We start from the raw sequence: 18,546 nt of genomic DNA, 5'->3' as shown, positions 1-18,546 counted from the left end.
ATGCTATATTCCTGTGACAACGCTCCATGTAGATGGCTCATTGTTGGGGAGGGCTTTACCCGTGAGGGACTGGGCCATATCCAGTACTTTTTGTAGGATTTTCCATTCAAGGGCATTGGTGTTTCCTTTCCAGGCTATGATGCAGCCAGTCAATATATTCTCCACCACACATCAATAGAAGTTTGTCAAATGATGTCATGACAAATCTACACAAACTCCTAAGAAAGTAGGGGCACTTCCGCGCTTTCTTCAAAATTGTACTTATGTACTGGCCTAGGACAGGTCCCCTGAAATAATAACACCAAGGAATTTAACGTTTCTGACCTTCTCCACCTCAGACGAGGACTGGCTCATGAACCTACGGTTTCTCTCTCATGAAGTCAATATCAGCTCCTTGGTCTTGCTGATTGTGTAAGAGGTTGTTATTAGGACACCACTCAGCCAGATTAAGTCTAGAGTTAGTCTGAGCGCTAGCTAAGAAGCTACTGCCAGTGATTCTGCATCCACCACTCTCTCCGGCAGTGTATTCCACATACTCAACCTTCTCTGGGTGGTGAAGGTGCCGTTCAGATTGCTCCCAAATTTCTTCCCCTCAATCTAAATTATATCCTCTAGTTCTATTTATCTCCCATAAGAGAAATAGTTTCCTGCAGTCTCTTAACTTCCTACATTCCAATTCTTGTTTGCTTTCATTTGAAGTTATTTTAATTTACAGAAGGCCCTTTTATTCAGCTAATTGTACACTTTTAAGACCATAAAACATAGGAGCAGAATTAGACCATTCAGTCCATCAAGTCTGTTCTGCCGTTCCATCATGGCTGATTTATTATCTGTCCCAGCCCCATTCTCCTGCCTTCTCCCCATAAACTTTGACACTCTGACTAATCAAGAACCTGTCATCCTCTGCTTTAATCCTCTACTCAATGACTTGGCCTCCACAGCCATCTGTGGCAACAAATTCCACAGATTCACCACCCACTAATTCTGAAGTTCTAAATGGACAGCGCACTATTCTGTGACTGTGCTCTCTGGAATTTCTTTAGCCAGAGAATGGAGAATCTGTGGAATTCTTTGCTGCAGGCAGCTGAGGAGGTCAACTCTTATGTATGTTTAAGGAAGAGGTTGATAGATTCTTGATTGGTCAGGGCATGAAAAATACAGAAGGAAGGCAGAAGCTTGGGGCTGAGAGGAAAATTGGATCAGCTGTGATGAAGTGGCACAGCAGATTCAATGGGCAAAATGGCCTAATTATGCTCCTATATCTTATGGTCTTACAGTCCAAGACTCTGCCACCATAGGAAACATCCTCTCCATTATCTAAGCCTTATTTTTTTGTCCTTAGAGTCCATGTCAGAGATGCAGTCTGGTTATCCACAGCTAGTTACTAGTAAAGGATTATCTCCACCTGTTGAGCAGTTCCCCGTTTCTCCCTACTCTTATCTCAGCAATTCAATTAAATATAGCTCTAATTACAAAGACGAAGTATCAGCTCACCATGAATTCACCAGAGATGGAATTCATAGCTCACTACTGAACTGCTTTCTTCACAAACACCAAGGTGCATTTTCTAGCATAAGTGCAGTAAGAAACTAACATCTTTTTAATCACAGTACCATTAATATTTTACATTATGTAAATGTCATAGTGTCAAAAGATGTCAAAGGTTACAGAAGAAAGCAGAATAGGGTTGATAGGATAAAAAATTAGCCATGATGGAATGGCAGAGCAGATTTGATGGGCAGAATGGCCTAATTCTGCTCCTATGGCTTATGGTCTAGCAACTGAAGCTTTAACTCCAATGTTCAGTCCTGATGAAAGGTCTCAGCTAGAAACATCAACTGTTGATGCCCGTTCTTCTGCGTTCCTCCAGGATTGTGTGTAGCTTCTGTTGTACAAGCTCTGTTCTCCCAAAGATCAATAAAAGAACCCCCACTGTGCAAAAGGCACAGATCTGACTGTATTTATCAAAGGTACCAGGGAAGATCTGCCTGGTGATCTTTAGGTAACTTAATAGCACAATCGTGTTTAATCACTGGTTGAGAGCAGTTGAGACTTCCATCAGTTACAATGCTGTAGGGTTAAACCAGTCGGACGTTTAGTCTAAAGCAGGAAAACTTATTTAGTAAACAAGGGTTTGGTTTAGTTCGGTTTGATCTAAGCGATGGAACAATGTGCTTGTGCCGTCATGTTTTCCATCGATGCTTCTTCTACATCTGTCCACACTAACCCAATTAAAAAGTTAGCCTGGTGCCGAATAACGCAACGCTTGCTACTAATTAGAAACAGTGGAATCAAAGGAAAATGGACACCCAAAGCCTGTATTTGTTGCAGTGTGTTTCAACACTTAACCGTGTAAATAAATGTATAAATGCACTGGCTTACCCTTCCAGATTCATTCATATATCAGATCAAAACAGCACATACACCAGTACACACAAAACACTGAGTAACCGCAGCAACTTCACAGATCACACTGTCACACGATCACTCAGACTAATTTAATCGTAATAACACAAGGTAACAGATCACAAAATAAAACAGAACATACTCCATTACCTCCTGTCGGGATCCTGGCCAAGCTGAAGAAATGCACCAAACTATTAATAGCAATAATTCCAGGGAGATAAATGGTCTCAGCAAGCAAACGTTAACACTGCTTTTAATGTGCTTTCTACAGCCAGGACTCAGGAAGTAGTCTGCACAGGGTAGGATCAAGGAGGAATATTCACTGCTGTCTGCCAAACCAATGCATTTCTCAGGGTGACGGTTCTGCCGGGGTTCAGCGGGAAATGTAATCCCAGCAATACGATGAAGCAGAATGTGCACCACTGATCCAATTACTTCATTGCTAGTTTATGAAAGATGCACAAAGGGCAGCTTCTAAATTCAGCATGAAGGAGCTGGAATGGAAAGGGGAAGCAACAAACAAATCTACAAGCTCTGGTAACACATAGGCTTCTCATCCTCAAAACCCCGGAGACTTCAGAATTCAGCAAGCTACCTCCCCCTGCTGTGCAGGGGATTCAGGACAAACAGCTCAAATGCAAATCAACACTATGAAGGAAGAGGTGATCAGACTGGAGCCTAATACAGGAGGAGGTGAGAAAACCTGCCTCATTATTCATTCCTATACTGGGAATAGCATAATTTAACAGAGCAGTTTTAACAGACGTACGTGACATCAATTTCCTGAAAGGAATCGTTTGGTCCATTGAGTAGTTTCTGCGGATGGTATGGTAGCATAGCAGTTAAGTGTAATACTTTACAGAGCCAGTGACTTGGGTTCAACTTCCACCACAGTCTGACGTTACCCTGCGATCGCGTGGCTTTCCTCTGGGTATACTCCCACATTACAAAGATGTATAGGTCAGGGTTAGTGAGCCTTTGGGAGTAGGCCCCAAAAGCATGGTGGCCTGACCCCAACACATCCATGGACATTTGGCTTTTGACAGAAATGATGTAGTTCACTGTACATTTCAATGTACACGTGACAAATAAAGCTAATCGTAAATCTTCCAGCCACCTCCCTGCAGATCTAGTAAACGCCCAAGCAGAACGAACGAAAGGTCTTCAAGCCAACATACTGACTCCATTTCTCACAAAATAAGCTTGCTTCTGCCTGACCCACTAAATATTGTCACATTTTCTATTTTTATCAGATGTGAGGATAATAATGACATTTAGATAAAAGACAGGGGATATGGGCCAAACACAGGAAGATGAGGTTAGCCAAGTTGGCATCTTGGTTGGCACAGAAGGGATGGGCCAGAGGGCCATAATCTGTGCAGTGTGACTCTACATGCACGACATTGGTACAAATGATCCTCTGATGGGAAGTGTGTAGTTTTGGTCACCTTCCTACAGGAAAGTTATAAATAAAACTGAAAAAGTACAGAGAAAATTTACAAGCATACTACCGCAAAATGAGGAGCTGATTTATAGGGAAAGGTTGAATAGATTAGAACTTTATTCCCTAGAGCATAGGAGAATGAGGGGAGATTGAGAGGTATACAAAACTATGAGGGGTTTAGAAAGGGTAAATGAAAGCAGGATTTGCCACTGAGGTTGGGTGAGTCTAGAACTAGAGGTCATGGGTTAAAGGTGAAAAGTGAACTGTTTAAGGGAAATATTAAGGGGGAACAGCTTCTCTCAGAGGGTGGTGAGGATATGGAACAAGTTGCGAGCACAAATAATGTGTGCAAATTTGATTTCAACATTCAAGAAAAGTTTGGATAGGTACATGGATGGTAGGGGCATGTAGGGCTGTGGTCCAGATGCAGGTCAATGGAACTAGGCAAATTAATAGTTCGGCATGAACTAGATGGGCCGAAGGGTGCACTTCTGTGCTGTAGTGCTGTCTGACTTTATATCTTTTGGGGGGGGGGGGGGGGGGGAGGAAGAGTAGTAATGGTAGGTGTGGAAGGAAATATAGGTTTAAGGAGCTGTTTGTTGCTAAAGCTTTGTGACCTTGAGGTCATCCTGTGCTTTCCAATTAAGTTCCAAATCTGCCAAAATCCCTCATTAGAGTGATAATACAGCCTCACAAAATAAGGGTCAATGGATGAGCCACAAATCAATTTTTTGTCTTGCTAATGGGGGGTTGGTTTTGCTCACCTGTCTGCTACTAGATATAAACACAAGCTGATTCCTTGTAACTCAGAATTTCACACATGTGGACTCTCCATTATATCGTGCTAAAATAAAAGATTTGCTACTTGAAGCCTGGTATCAAGCTTTATTTTAGAAATTCCATGACTGTAGGACATACACAATGAATGGTATTACCCCAGATAGTATTGGGGAAGTGATGGACCTCAGGACAAAGCACAAGGATGCTGAAGGTGGAAGCACAGATAAGGAGATGAAGGCAATATGAATACTTACATTCATTAGTGCGGGACGAGAATACAAGAGCAGGGGGTGTGATGGCTCAAGTTCATACTGTTAAGATTTCTGGCTGCCCTACCACAGGAAGAGGAGAGAACAGTTCACTGTCAGGGACTATATTCAACTAAAGATGAAAAGACTTTCAGATATTAAGGGAATCAGGAATTATGGTGTTAATTCAGGAAATTACAGTGGGGGGACCTTAAATTTACTGAAGAACAGAGCAGTGTCGAGGGACTGAATGGCCTATGCCTGCTTCAATTCCTTCGTCCTTATATCATTATCTTCCATTTTTCTTAGATCCATTGTGACTGACTTTAATCTGCTCTCTGCCATCAGATTTCTGAGTGGACAATGAACACTACCTCACTATTTTGTTTTTGCTCTCTTTATGCACTATTTACTTATTTTAATTTAATGTATATTTATTACTGTAATTTATAGTTTTTTTAATGTATTGCACTGTAGTGCTGCTGCAAAATAACAAATTTCATGGGATATGCCAGTGATATCAAACCTGATTCTGAAATCCATTTGCCACAGTATCTCATTTGTTCATTGTTCTAGACACAATTATAACCTAATTTAAATGCTTTCTTCTAAAGGTTGATACGGGCTAAAGTTAAAAATTGATATCAAATCAACTTACATGTTTACAGAAGAAAGGAGGTTTATAAAATTATGATGGGTATGTAACACTTACCCAACAGGCTGGTATATGTCTAGGGGAAAAGGAGATCCAGCCACACACCAACCCCACCTCCCGTACACGCAGGTGCTGTGAGAAACAAGTTTTATGCTGCGCGCACACACGCCATATCAAACTCACACCAGATACCGTTATGGAATACACTTTAAAGATTTTACTAAAACTAAAAGAGTACTATGCAATACAATATATATGAAGGAAAATAAAATAAAGTAAAAGGCGCCAACTTATCAAAGTTCAGTCAGTTTAGTGCACATCGTTGGAGCTCAACCATCGAACCATGCGACCCCTTGTCACTTTCCTCCGACCTCCACGTCCTCGCACCTGGGACCACCCGGGTGGTCGACCGAGCAGTGCGGCGCACGTCCACCTTCCTCGGCGTCTTCTTCCCGACTCCCCTGAAAAGACCGCGAAAACCCCCAAGCTCCCGACTCCCCTGAAAAGACCACAAAAACCCCCAAGCTCCCGACCTCACAAGACAAAATAACATTCCCCATTGGTCAACAAATGAATACAATCCCGATATCAGCAAGTCCAAAGCTAAACAACTGCGAGAGAAAGCACTTATCATACAAAGAAGCATTCCTACTCTTAACAGAACAAAGAAGCCATTTTGATTAACATACACAGTACATTGTACAGGTATAATTTACCTAAGGTGGGAGGATACTTTCCCCAGGATAGGGGAGCCTAGAACTAGGAGGCACAGGTTTATTGCAAGGAGGGAGAAATTTAAATGAGAATATCACAAGAGGAATGATAAGCAACTAGTTCAGAGTTCAAAGTACATTTATTATCAAAGCATGTACACATTATACAACCTTGAGATTCGTCTTCTAACAGGCAGTCACGAAACAAAGAAGCCCAAAAAACATGAAAAAAAGACCCTTGTACACTCACAAACAAGAGAAAATCTGCAGATGCTGGAAATCCGAGCAACATACACACAAAATGCTGGGGGAATGCAGTCCAGACAGCATAGAAAAAAGTACAGTCAATGTTTTGGGCTGAGACCCTTCTTCAGGACTGGAAAGGAAGGAGGAAAGAAACTAGAATAAGAAGTTGGGGAAGGGGAAGAGTACAAGCCAGAAGATGATAGGTGAGGCCAGATGAGGGAAGAGGTATGTGGATTGGGATGGAGGGGGGGAATGAAGTGAGAAGCTTTGAGGGTTAGGTGGGAAAGGCTGAAGAAAAAGGAATCTGATAGGGAGAGGAGAGTGAACTGTTTGAAAAAGGGAAGAAGGAATGGCACCATAGGGAGGTGACAGGCAGGTGAGGGGAAGAGAAGGGATAGGGGAAGAATCAGAATATATTATGGAAAAAGAGAGGAAAGGGAGGCAAATTACCAGAAGTGAGAGAAATTAATCTTCATGCCATCAGGTTGAAGGCTACCCAAACAGAATATGAGGTGTTACTGCTCCAGCTTGAGTTTGGCTTCATTGTGGCAGTAAAGAAGGTCATGGAACAACATGTTGGAATGGGAATGGACAGTAGAATTCAAATGGTTGGCCACCAGGAAATACTGCTTGTTGTTGCAGACAGAGCGAAAGCAGTTGCCCAATCTACACAGGGCCTCACCAATGTCGAGGAAAGAGGTGAACAGGCAGGTATAGCACTCTTCCACTTGCAGGGATAAGTGCCAGGAGGGAAATCAGTAAGAAGGGTCAAAAGGACAAGGGAATCATGGAGAGAGAATCCCTGTGGAAAACCGAGTGTGTGGGGGGAGAGGGGGACATGAAGATGTATTTGGTAATAGGATCCTGTTGAAGATTATGGAGGTTGTGGAGAATAATGTGCTGAATGCAGAGGTTCCAGGGGTGGTAGCTAAGGAGAAGAGGAACGCTACCTCTGTTAAAGCAATTCAGCCTAGCGCTTAAATCGGCATCCAAACATTAGGTTCAGTGGCTTTGGTACACTTTGGGGATTGGATCCTGCCACCTCAATTCAGGCTGTACCTGACCTGTGCAATTTTGTTCCGTGCTTAAATCAATTAAACTACGGGTCTATCTCGCTCTCAGCCCACTGCCTTGCCTCAGTTCCGCCACATCCAAATGAATTGCAAAGTCCAAAGGGAAGTAATAGACTATTGTTTGCCAGTAATTAACAAAGTATTTAGGTGGTTCTTTGATTTTATTGGCCACCAGTCAAAAGTCGCTGAGATTCACCAGTGCCCTCTTAAAATGAAAGCCACAGCATGGTTTAAAATAAGGAATTTAAAAATTCAAAGCAGTAATTTCTGAAAATGAAGGTGAAGTTTGAAATGGGATTCAGTCCAATTGAACAGTTCATGTTAACTGCTCATTCATCTCTCAAACCACGGTAACATAGATGAATAAAGTGTGTGCACACACAAAGACAACAGGCAACTCATTATTTGGGAGTAAAGTTCTGCACAAAGTGAGCCCAGAGGAAATTTTCACCAGCTGCAGACAGTAGAGTGTGGGGAAAGCCCTGTCCCAGGAGTGGGAAACACAAACTACACACCAATTCCCATACAGCACGTCAGAACATTCCACAGGGAAATATTTACATTTTACTTTATCCCAGCTATTGTTTCACATTTCTGATCATTACAAAGTGACCAGGAAACACTTCCAGGACATATTTCAAGTGCAGTACGAATGGGTGGGGTTGGGCTGAGAATGGAAAGCCTACCATTAGGAGACTTTAGCCCTGGAACAAGGCTCAGCTTGAATTATTTTCAGATTTTCCAAAGTTGCATCAACATAGAAAGGCTACAGATAAGCTTTAACAAATATTAAAGAATTTTATCAACAAAACTAATAGCATAAATTAGATACTGCTTATAAAGGACAAACTAAAATTATAAATGAAGAGAAATAATTTGACGATTAAACTTCTGCTTTTCCTGTGAATTTTCTCCAGAAGTAACAAATACTTGCAATTCTACAGGTCTTAGTTGCCCCCAGCTCCACACGTAAACAGTTAGTGTTTATGTGTCCAATCACAAAGAAGAGAATAGCTACAGATGCTGGAAATCCAAGCAACACACATAAATTGCTGGAGGAACTCAGCAGGCCAGGCAGCATCTATGGAAAAGAGTACAGTTGATGTCTCTGCACTGAGTTCCTTCAGCATTTTGTGAGTGTTTATGCGTGACCCTCAATAGGAAGGAGATTCCTAGATCCACAGCAGGAAGTTTGGGTCAGACTTACAAGAGATTCTGCAGATGCTGGAAATTCAGAGCAACACACACAAAATGCTGTAGGAACTCAGCAGGGTGGGCAGCATCTATGGAGGGGAATAAACAGTCAATGATTTGGTCTGTAACCCTTTGTTATGAGTAATGAAGGGTCCAGATGAAGGGTCTCGGCCCAAAACATCAGCCGTTTATTCCCCTTCACAGTTGCTACCTAACCTGCTGAGCTCCTCCAGCACTTGGTGTAGGTCAGAGTTAGTGTTTCAATACTATAGCCAAAGTACTCTAAATCAATGTTTTCATTGGACACTGAACACTGCATGTCACTATACTCTAGAAAAACTACCAAACCACATGTTTCTTCCTACAGTTCGAAGATGTACTGGTTGGCCATTTAATTGGTTGTTGTAAACTGCCCTGTGATTAGGGTAAGGTGAAATCTCATGGGTTTGCTGGACAAGGCCAGAAGGGCCTTTTCCATGCTGGATCTCTAAATAAATAGGTAGATAGAAAGAAAATGCTGATACACTCAGGAGGTCAAGCAGCATCACTGGAGAAAGAATCACATTCAAAAACACTTCAGCAAAATAGGAATTGTGAGAAAACGAACATAATTATTGCAGAGAGGGTAAAGGGTTGGAATGGACAGGGCCTGTGATAGGGTGCAGATCAAAAGGTTTAAGTAAGAGACAGAAAAGAACAAAGGAACAAATTAAAAGAGGAAGATACAATCACATTCATGGAGAGGGCATCAATGGAGTGGCCTGGGCACAGCCACCATCAGGGTTTTATACAGTACCTATAAAAAGTATTCACTCTCCTTGGAAGTTTCCATGTTTTATTGCTTTACAACATTGAATCACAGTGGATTTAATTTTGCTTTTTTTAAACAGTGACAAACAGAGAAAGACTCTTTTGCGTCAAAGTGAAAACAGATCTCTACAAAATGATCTAAATTAATTAAAGCTAAAACACAAAATAACTGATTGCACAAGTATTCACCCCCCCCCCCTTTAACATGACACACCAAATCATCAGTGGTGCAGCCAATTGGTTTTAGAAGTCACATAATTAGCTTAAGGATCTGTTTTTGGAGACTGTGTGCAGTTAAGGTATTTCAATTGATTGTAGTAAAAATACACCTGTATCTGGAAGGTCCAACTGCTGGTGAGTCAGTATCCAGGCAAAAACTACACCATGAAGACAAAAGAACACTCCAAGCAACTCCATGAAAAGGTTATTGAAAAGCACAAGTTAGGAGATGGATATAAAAAATTTTCAAGCCACTGAATATCCCTTGGAGTGCAGCTGTCAATCATCAAGAAGTGGAAAGAATACGACACAGCTGTAAATCTGCCTAGAGCAGGCTGTCCTCAAAAACTGAGTGACCATGCAAGAAGGGGCTAGTGAGGGATGCCACCAAGAGACCTATGACAACACTGGAGGAGTTACAAGGTTCAGTGGCTGAGATGGGAGAGACTACACATGCAATAAATTTTGTCTGGGTGCTTCACCAGTCACAGCTTTATGGGAGAGTGGCAAAGAGAAAGCCACTGTTGAAAAAACTCACATGAAATCTCATCTAGAGTTTGCCTCATCTAGAGAGGCATGTGGGAGACTGAAGTCAGCTTGAAGGAGGTTCTGTGGCCTGATGAAACCAAAATTGAGCTTTTTGGCCATCAGATCAAACACCACACATCATCAGAAACACACCATCCCTACACTGAAACATGGTGGTGGCTGTATCATGCTGTGGGGTTGCTTCACTGTGGCAGGCCCCAGAAGGCTTGTGAAGGTAGCGGGTAAAATGAATGCAGCAAAATACAGGGAAATCCTGATGCAGTCTGCAAGAAAATTGCAACTTGGAAGATTTGTTTTACAGCAAAACAATTTGTATGACTCCAAGCATAAAGCCAAAGCTACACAGGAATGGCTTAAAAACAACAAAGTTAATGTCCTGGAGTGGCCAAGTCAGAGTCCAGACCTCAATCCAATTGAGAATTTGAGGCTGGACTTAACCACCTTATTAACCTGTGGAGTCAATTTCAGGGAGCTATGGACGTGGACTCCAAGATCCCTCTTTGGGTGATTGGTTTATCGAAATGGCAATTGCCCACATGCAATTATATTCAGGCACTGGCTAAGAAGTTGCAAACAGCATCCATACTGAAAAAAGTGCCAGATAGTGAGATGTAACTGAGACCATCTAATCACCTACTCCTGTCATGCCAGTATTGTGGTAGTGATCGACTGCAGAGGATATAAGCAGGCTGGTAGAATGTGCAGGTAAAGTGAAGAAATACAAGGTGATACATTTTTGTAGGAAGAATGAGAAGAGGCAATATATAATAAAGGATACTGAGGTGTAGAGAGATAGGTAAGCTATAAATGGTAGGGCAGTCTGAGAAACAGACACAATCCTTTTCTTTGACAGAGAATATGAAGGCAGAGAAGAGATGCTAAATGCTTTTGAAATATTGGAGCAATGTATTCATTTTTGTTACCAGAAAGCAGCAACACAAGTAGATGGGGTTTAGACCACAAGTCATAGGTGCAGAATTTAGCGCATCAAGTCTGCTCTGCAATTCCATCATGGTTGATTTATTATCAATCTCAGCCCCATTCTCCTGCCTTCTCCTCATACCCTTTGACACCCTGATTAATCAAGAACATATCAACCTCCACTTTAAAAATACACAGTGACTTGGCCTCCACATTCATCCATGGCAATCAATTCCACAGATTCACAACCCTCTGGCTAAAGAAATTCCTCCTCATCTCTGTTCTAAATGGCCATCCTTCAAAAGGTCGAAAGAAGGCTTATGGTTAGTTACTGCTTGTTATGCCGCTGGCCTTTAGGGCAGTAATGAAGGTCCTCCATCTCTGTCTATCGTTGGCAAACTTGTTTTTATTGATTGGAATACTGAGTAAAAAGTCAGCAAGTTACATTGCAGGTGTATAAAACTTCAGTCTAGCCACATTTGGAGTATTGTGTGTATTATAGATGGCTGCATTACAGTAAGGATGTGACGTTACTGGAAAGGCTGCAGAGGAGGTTTATCAGTATATTGCCAGGATTAGAGAGTATTAACCATAGGGAGAGGCTGGACAAACTTGGATTGTTTCATGTACAGTGTCAGTAACCAATGGGGTGATCCTGGTCCTCTTCTCATTGCTACCATCAGGGAGGAGATACAAGATGCCTGAAGACACACATTTCAGGAACAGCTTCTTTCCCTCTGTCATCAGATTTCTGAAAGGACAATGAACCCATATACACTACCATACATGTTTCAGCTCTCTTCTTGCAATACTTAATTTAATTTAATATGATGATATATGTCAGGGATAATAAACTTGATTTTGATTTGAGAGAAGTTTATAGAAATACAAAAGTCATGGATCTGGCAGAAAGTCAGTCTCTTTCACAGATTAGGAATGGCAAATACTTGAGGTCATAACTTTAAAGTGAGGGAGGAAACATTTAAAAGGGATTTACAAGGCAATGTTTTGCTTTAGACAGAATGGTGGATGCCTGGAGAGTGCTGCCAGGGAGGTGCTGGAAGAAGATACAATAGTAAGATGCATTTAGACCAGGGGTTCCCAACCAACATAAAAAAGGTAGGGAACCATTGATTTAGACAAACAGGGAATAGAGGATATTGTCCACATGTATTTAGACAGACATGTGAACAGGCAGGGTATGGGGGGAGCGGGAATATTGATCACATACAGGCAGATGGGATTGATTAAATTGGTATCACAGTCAGCACAGATATTGAGGGCTGAAGTACCTGTTCCTGAGCTGTACTCTTTGAAGTTCTGTTACAGGATGGAATGTGAGAGGGTGCAGAAGAGACTTATGGAAACAGTTCCTGGGAACAGAAACCATATCACAGAGACACAAGAGCTTCTGTCGATACTGGAAATAATGGTGTTTCAGCCTGAAACATCGACTCTTTAACCCCTTCCTTTGATGCTGCCTGACCAGCCGAGTTCCTCTAGCATTTTGTGTGTGTTGCATCATATTAAAGAGACAATGAGATCTCGGTTTCAATAAGATCCCCCCCCCCCCCCCCCACCACCCGACATTCTTTTGAATTCCAGTGACTATATGCCCAGAGCCATCAATCGGTTCTCATATGGAAACCCTTTCATTCCTGGAATCATTTTCAGATATACAAGGAGTAAAAGATGGGTGAGAGTAGATATTGGACCACTGGCAAAAGACCATGGAGAAGTAGTAATGGGGAACAAGGAAATGGCAGACGAACTGAATAAATATTTGCATCAGTCTTCATCGTGGAAGACATCAGCAGTATGCCTGAAGTTCAAGAGTGTCAGGGCAGAAGTGAGTGCAGTCGCTATTACTCAGAAGAAGGCGGGAAGCTGAAAAGTCTGAAGATAGATAAGTTACTTGGTCCAAATAGAATACACCACAGAGTTCTGAAAGAGGTAGCTGAAGAATTTGTGGCGGCATTAGGAATCATCTTTCAAAAATCAATAGATTATGGCATGGTTCCAGAGGACTGGAAAATTGCAATTGTCACTCCACTCTTCAAAAAGGGAGGGAGACAGAAGAAAGGAAACTATAAGCCAGTTAGCCTGATCTTAGTGGTTGGGAAGATTTTGGAGTCGATTATTAAGGATGTGGTTTTGGGGTACTGGGAGGCTCATAATAAGATAGGCCAAAGTTAGCATAGTTTCCTCAAAGGAAAATCTTGCCTAACAAATCTGTTGGAGTTCTTTGAAGAAGTAACAAGCAGGATAGGCAATGGAGAATCAGTGGATATTGTGTACTTGGATTTTCGGAAGGCCTTTGACAAGGTGCCACACATGAGGCTATTTAACAAATTACGAGCCCATGGTATTACTGGAAAGATTCCTGCATGGATAAATCAGTGGCTGATTGGCAGCAAGCATAGAGTAGGAATAAAGGGAGCCTTTTCTGATCGGCCTTGGTGACTTTGTGGTGTTCCACAAGGGTCTGTGTTGGGTCTTTTTACATTGTATGTCAAAGATTTTGATGATGGAATTGATGACTGTGTGGCTAGCTTTGTGGATGATGCAAAGATAGGTGGAGGAGCACAAAATCATCAATTCCATCATCAAAATCATTGAGGGAGCAGGGAGGCTGCAGAAGGACTTAGACAAATTAGGAAGATGGCAAAGAAGTGGCAGGTCTAATAGTGTGTCAGGAAGTGTATGGTCATGAACATTGGTATAAAGAATAAAAGCATAGACTATTTTGTAAATGGGGAGAAAATTCAAAAAGGGTCTTGGGAGTCCTTGTGCAGGATTCCCTAAAGGTTATCTTGCAGGTTGAATCTGTGGTGAGGAAGGCAAATGTAATGCTGAGGCTTTATAAGGCACTGGAGAGGCCTCACCTGGAGTATTGTGAGCAGTTTTGGGCCCTTATCTTAGAAAGGATATGCTGATATTGGAGAGGGTTCAGAAGAGGTTCGCAAGAATGATTCTGGGAATGAAAGGCTTATCATATGAGGAATGTTTGATGACCCTGGGCTTTTACTCACCGGAATTCAGAAGAACGAGGGGGAAATCTCATTGAAAATTACCAAATATTAAAAGGCCCAGCCAGAGTGGATATGGAAAGGATGTTTCCTATGGTGGGGTGTCTTGGACCAGAGGGCACAGCCTCAGAATAGAGGGATGTCCATAATGAAATGGCAAAGCAGACTTGATGGGCAAAGTGGCCTAATTTTCTGCTCCTATGTCTTATGGATAGGTAAATGGAGGGGTGGGACTTGGACAGATGGGTAGGAGTCGAACACAGGGAATTAAGATTAGCTGGGTGGGCACTGTGGTCAGCATGAACTAGTTGGGTCAAAGGGCCTGTATCTTTGAAAGGCGGGGTAGGCTGGGACATTTCTCCCCAAGGATGTAGGAGGTTGAGAGGTGACTTTGTAGAGGTAACATAAAGTGAATGGTCACAATCTTTTAAAATGGAAGACGTAGACTTAAAGGTGAGAGGGGAAAAATTTAAACGAGATCTGAGGGATAAGTTTTGTAAACAACAGGTGGGGAGTGTATGGAATGTTACGCCTGTGCCCCCTCCTTTTTGAGAATCGCAAGATCGCTATTAATTCAGGTCAGGAGACCCAGGAAATGAGAGAGAGACATTTGGAATGTCCTGGCCCTCAGCGATTTCAAAGCCACGGGAACCTGCCATTGTCTCTTGGAGACGGAATTGTGTATTGAGCACTGTGCTATTCATCGATGCCCTCAAGGAATCAGGCAACGTGGACTGGTTGGGGGATGGCATCCTCCCCAACCTGATTGACATCTGAGACCCCGTGAGTAAGGATAAAAGAAGGTCTGGGGAACAACCCCTTTGACACGCACCAGGAGAAACGCTAGAAATCCTGTGACAGCGTTTAAATAGCGACAGCCGGTGGAGGGCCCACATGTGTCCTTTCCCGTTGCCCCGGGATTGAGGCCCTACCACGGAAGGCGGCTTAGCTAAGGAAGAGATCACCACCGACGCCATTTCGAAGGATCGACATCATAAAACGGAAAAACGGGCAAGTTCTAAATCTCCGTCTCTCTCTCCAACCAAAAGCTGCAGCCTGAATGAACTTGAGTGACTTTTATATTTCCATCGGACAATACATTATCCTTGTGTTGCCTTTATGGCATTTGTTTAGTTTATAATATTTTCGCTTAGTAATTCGTTTGTTAGCATTTTCTAGTTAAAGTTAGGATTGTTTAAAGTAAATTCGTTGTCTGTGATATATCGCGGCATGCGAGGACGTCACATCCGGTTTCGCCGCGTCTTGTGGGAAAATACTGGTTTGGAGAAACGGGAAGGAGGGGGCTCACATGTGCGAGATCAGCGCAAGAAAAGTTGTCTCTCTACGCATTAGAAACATAGTGAAGCAACGCCGTAAGTTCATGAAATAATCGGTATGTTGAATTAAAATGTTAACGCTGATTCCGTTAAAAGTAATGACGGTTGATAAGGTTTATGTTTTCGTTAGTTAAAGAGTTGGGATAGTTTGTGTTGAAGTGTATTTAAAGCAGTCAATGGCGTAGGTAGATTCTGACTGTATGCTGCATTTTAATGTAATGTAGTTGTTGTAGTTTACTTTTGCAAGTATTTACGATGTAAATGTGATATCAAGAAGGAAACAAATACTGTACAAATCTTGTATTGTTTTATCAACAGTTTTCACCATACGTTAATGTGGAAGAGTGAACAGTAAACGGTTAATCTTACTGCGATCCTGTTTTCATTGCCGACAGTTTACCTCGGTGTTTAGTTCAGCGTTCTCTTACACCTGAGCGAGAACACTACAATCCCCTAGACAACGATAGAGTTATTTCTTATTGATTACTATTACACCCGCGCTTTTAGATTTAGTATTGACGATGTATATTATCTGTATTGTTGCATTGATATTATTTTTGTGTATTTTTATCAATAAATACTGTTAAAAAATAGTACCATCAGACTTCAACGGACCTCTCTATCTTTGCTGGTAAGTGACCCAGTTACGGGGTACGTAACAGGAATAAGGCACCAAAGGAAACTGTAGAGGTGGGTGCAGTTACAACATTTAAAAGACATTTAGACAGGTCCAAGGAAGGAAATGTTTAGAGAGATTTGGGGCAACCACTGGTAAATAGGAGCAGCTCAAGTGTGGATGATTTAGGATGAGGGCCTGTTTTGGTGTTCTATGACCTCACTGATGGGGCTTTGCTCTCTGGTCCATGTTGGCGCTGAGGCTATGATGAGTTCTGAAGAGTATTGTATTAAGAGCCAGGCATTTCTACAATCTCTATGAAGTGGTATTTAACAAAAGCAGGAAGAATGGTAAAAACACACTCCACAAAATAATGTGCTTCAGGAAGGAAAGCAAGACATGAACTTTCTAACAAGATCTCTGTCAGAGATAAATCTTCATATTGTTGACCTTGCTTTAGAATCTTCTATCTTGAGATGAAGTCCCGAGTTAGTGAGAAATAATTAGCCTCAACTACAGTTAATGAAGAATGATCATCTCCAAGAATAGTTTATGATACACTCCTCTGATGATGGCAAAATATATCTTGGGGAAAGAATACATTTCAAAATCAACAACTGGTAAGTAATCACCTCAAATTACAGGAATGATAAAACAGTTAACTGCACAATCACATCTGTGTAATCTGGAGACTTAACTAATAAATGGAGGACACAATGATTTTGACTTCTACTTGACCAATACAGTGAGAAATGTATAAAGCAGGGAAAGGATTCATGTACAACTATTCTAAAACGTAGACATACAAATATTTGATATCCTTGCCTTTGGAAGTAGAATCTTTCTCCTGTGTAACACACACAAACTGCTAGAGGAACTTGGCTGGTCAAGCAGCTCTATGAAGGGGAATAAACAGTCGACGTTTCAGGCTGAGACCCTTCATCGGGACTGGAAAGGAAGGGAATAAAGCCAAAATAAGAAGAGGTGGGGAGGGGGAGGAGGACAAACTAAAAGATGATAGGGGAAGCCAGGTGGGTCGGGGAGTGGGATGTAGTGAAAAGCTGGGAGATGTTAGGCAGTAAATGTAAAGGGCTGAAGGAGGAGGACCATAAGATGTAGGAGAAGAAGAAAGCCATTCGGCCCATCGAGTTTTCTCCACCATTCAATCATGGGCTGATCCAATTCTTCCAGCCATCCCCACTCCCCTGCCTTTTCCCCAAACGCTTTGATGCCTTGGCTAATCAAGAACCTATCTATCTCTGCTTTAAATGCACCCAATGACTTGTCCTCCACAGTGCTTGTGGCAACAAATTCCACACATTTACCACCCGCTGACCAAAGTAATTTCTCCACATCTCTGTTCTAAATGGACATCCTTCAATCCTTAAGTCATGCCCTCTTGTCCTAGACTCCCTTACCAAAGGAAATAACTTTGCTATATCTAATCTGTTCAGGCCTATTAGCATTCGGAACAATTCTATGATATCCCCCCTCATTCTCCTGAACCCAGGAAATACAGCCCAAGAGTTGCCTGGCATTCCTCATACAGTAACCCTTTCATTCCTAGAATCATTCTCATGAACCTTCTCTGAACCCTCTCCAACATCAGTATATCCTTTCTAAATCTGATAAGAGAGGAGAGCAGACAATGGGAGAAAGGGAAGGAGGGGCACCAAATATGCCAATTGAAGCAGCTACCTGGGATCCTCGGTGGTTCCCAACAGGGAGGCCTAAAAATAGAGCTGGAAGCCATGTGGAACAAGATGGCGATGGAGGTTTCTCTCCTGTGCAAGAATCTGAATCAGCAGCTCGGGCTGACAGTAATACATGCGCTGTACCCTTGGATTTATGCAGCAGTGAAGTGTAAATTTACAATAATGCCTTTCTGAGTTGCAAAACAAATGTATTTATATCAGTCTTATTTGAATAAAAAGTTAGTTCACTCTGTGCATTAAGATTATTTACAAATATTAACAAGGAACTTACAAAACATGAACATGGCAATGTCTTGGTAATAAAATGTTCCGTTCAGAAACTAGGTGTCAGAAATAGTAATATTTTCACAGGATATAAGACCAGACTATAAGATATAGGAGCAGAATTAGGCCATTTGGCCCATCGAGACTGCTCTGCCATTCCATCATGCTGATTTATTATCCCTCTCAACCCCATTCTCTTGCCTTCTCCACATAACCTTTTATGCCCTTTCTACCTTTCTAATCAAGAACCTATTAACCTCTGTTTTAAATAGGTGACTGTGGCAATGAATTCCAGATTTACTACCCTCTGGCTAAAGTTATTCCCCC

At 42.0% G+C, this 18,546-nt stretch overlaps 1 protein-coding gene across 5 annotated transcripts in view; it reads right to left on the bottom strand.

Moving 5' to 3' along the window:
* The window catches only part of mib2 (MIB E3 ubiquitin protein ligase 2), a 237,891-nt gene that overhangs the window by 173,100 nt on the left and 46,245 nt on the right, over positions 1-18,546 (bottom strand). The window contains exon 1 of one of the 5 annotated variants that reach the window (XM_073032419.1): positions 2,557-2,695. The exons of the other annotated variants lie outside the window; for them this stretch is intronic. The gene's annotated coding sequence lies outside the window, so the exon portion shown is untranslated. Of the gene's footprint in view, positions 1-2,556; positions 2,696-18,546 lie in introns of those variants that run through there. 5 annotated transcript variants of the gene reach the window in all.

This window comes from Hemitrygon akajei, chromosome 29 (assembly GCF_048418815.1).
Source record: "Hemitrygon akajei chromosome 29, sHemAka1.3, whole genome shotgun sequence".
NCBI lineage: Eukaryota > Metazoa > Chordata > Chondrichthyes > Myliobatiformes > Dasyatidae > Hemitrygon > Hemitrygon akajei.
The sequence above is the reverse complement of the archived record's forward strand: the minus strand, read 5'-3'. Positions and strand labels throughout refer to the sequence as shown.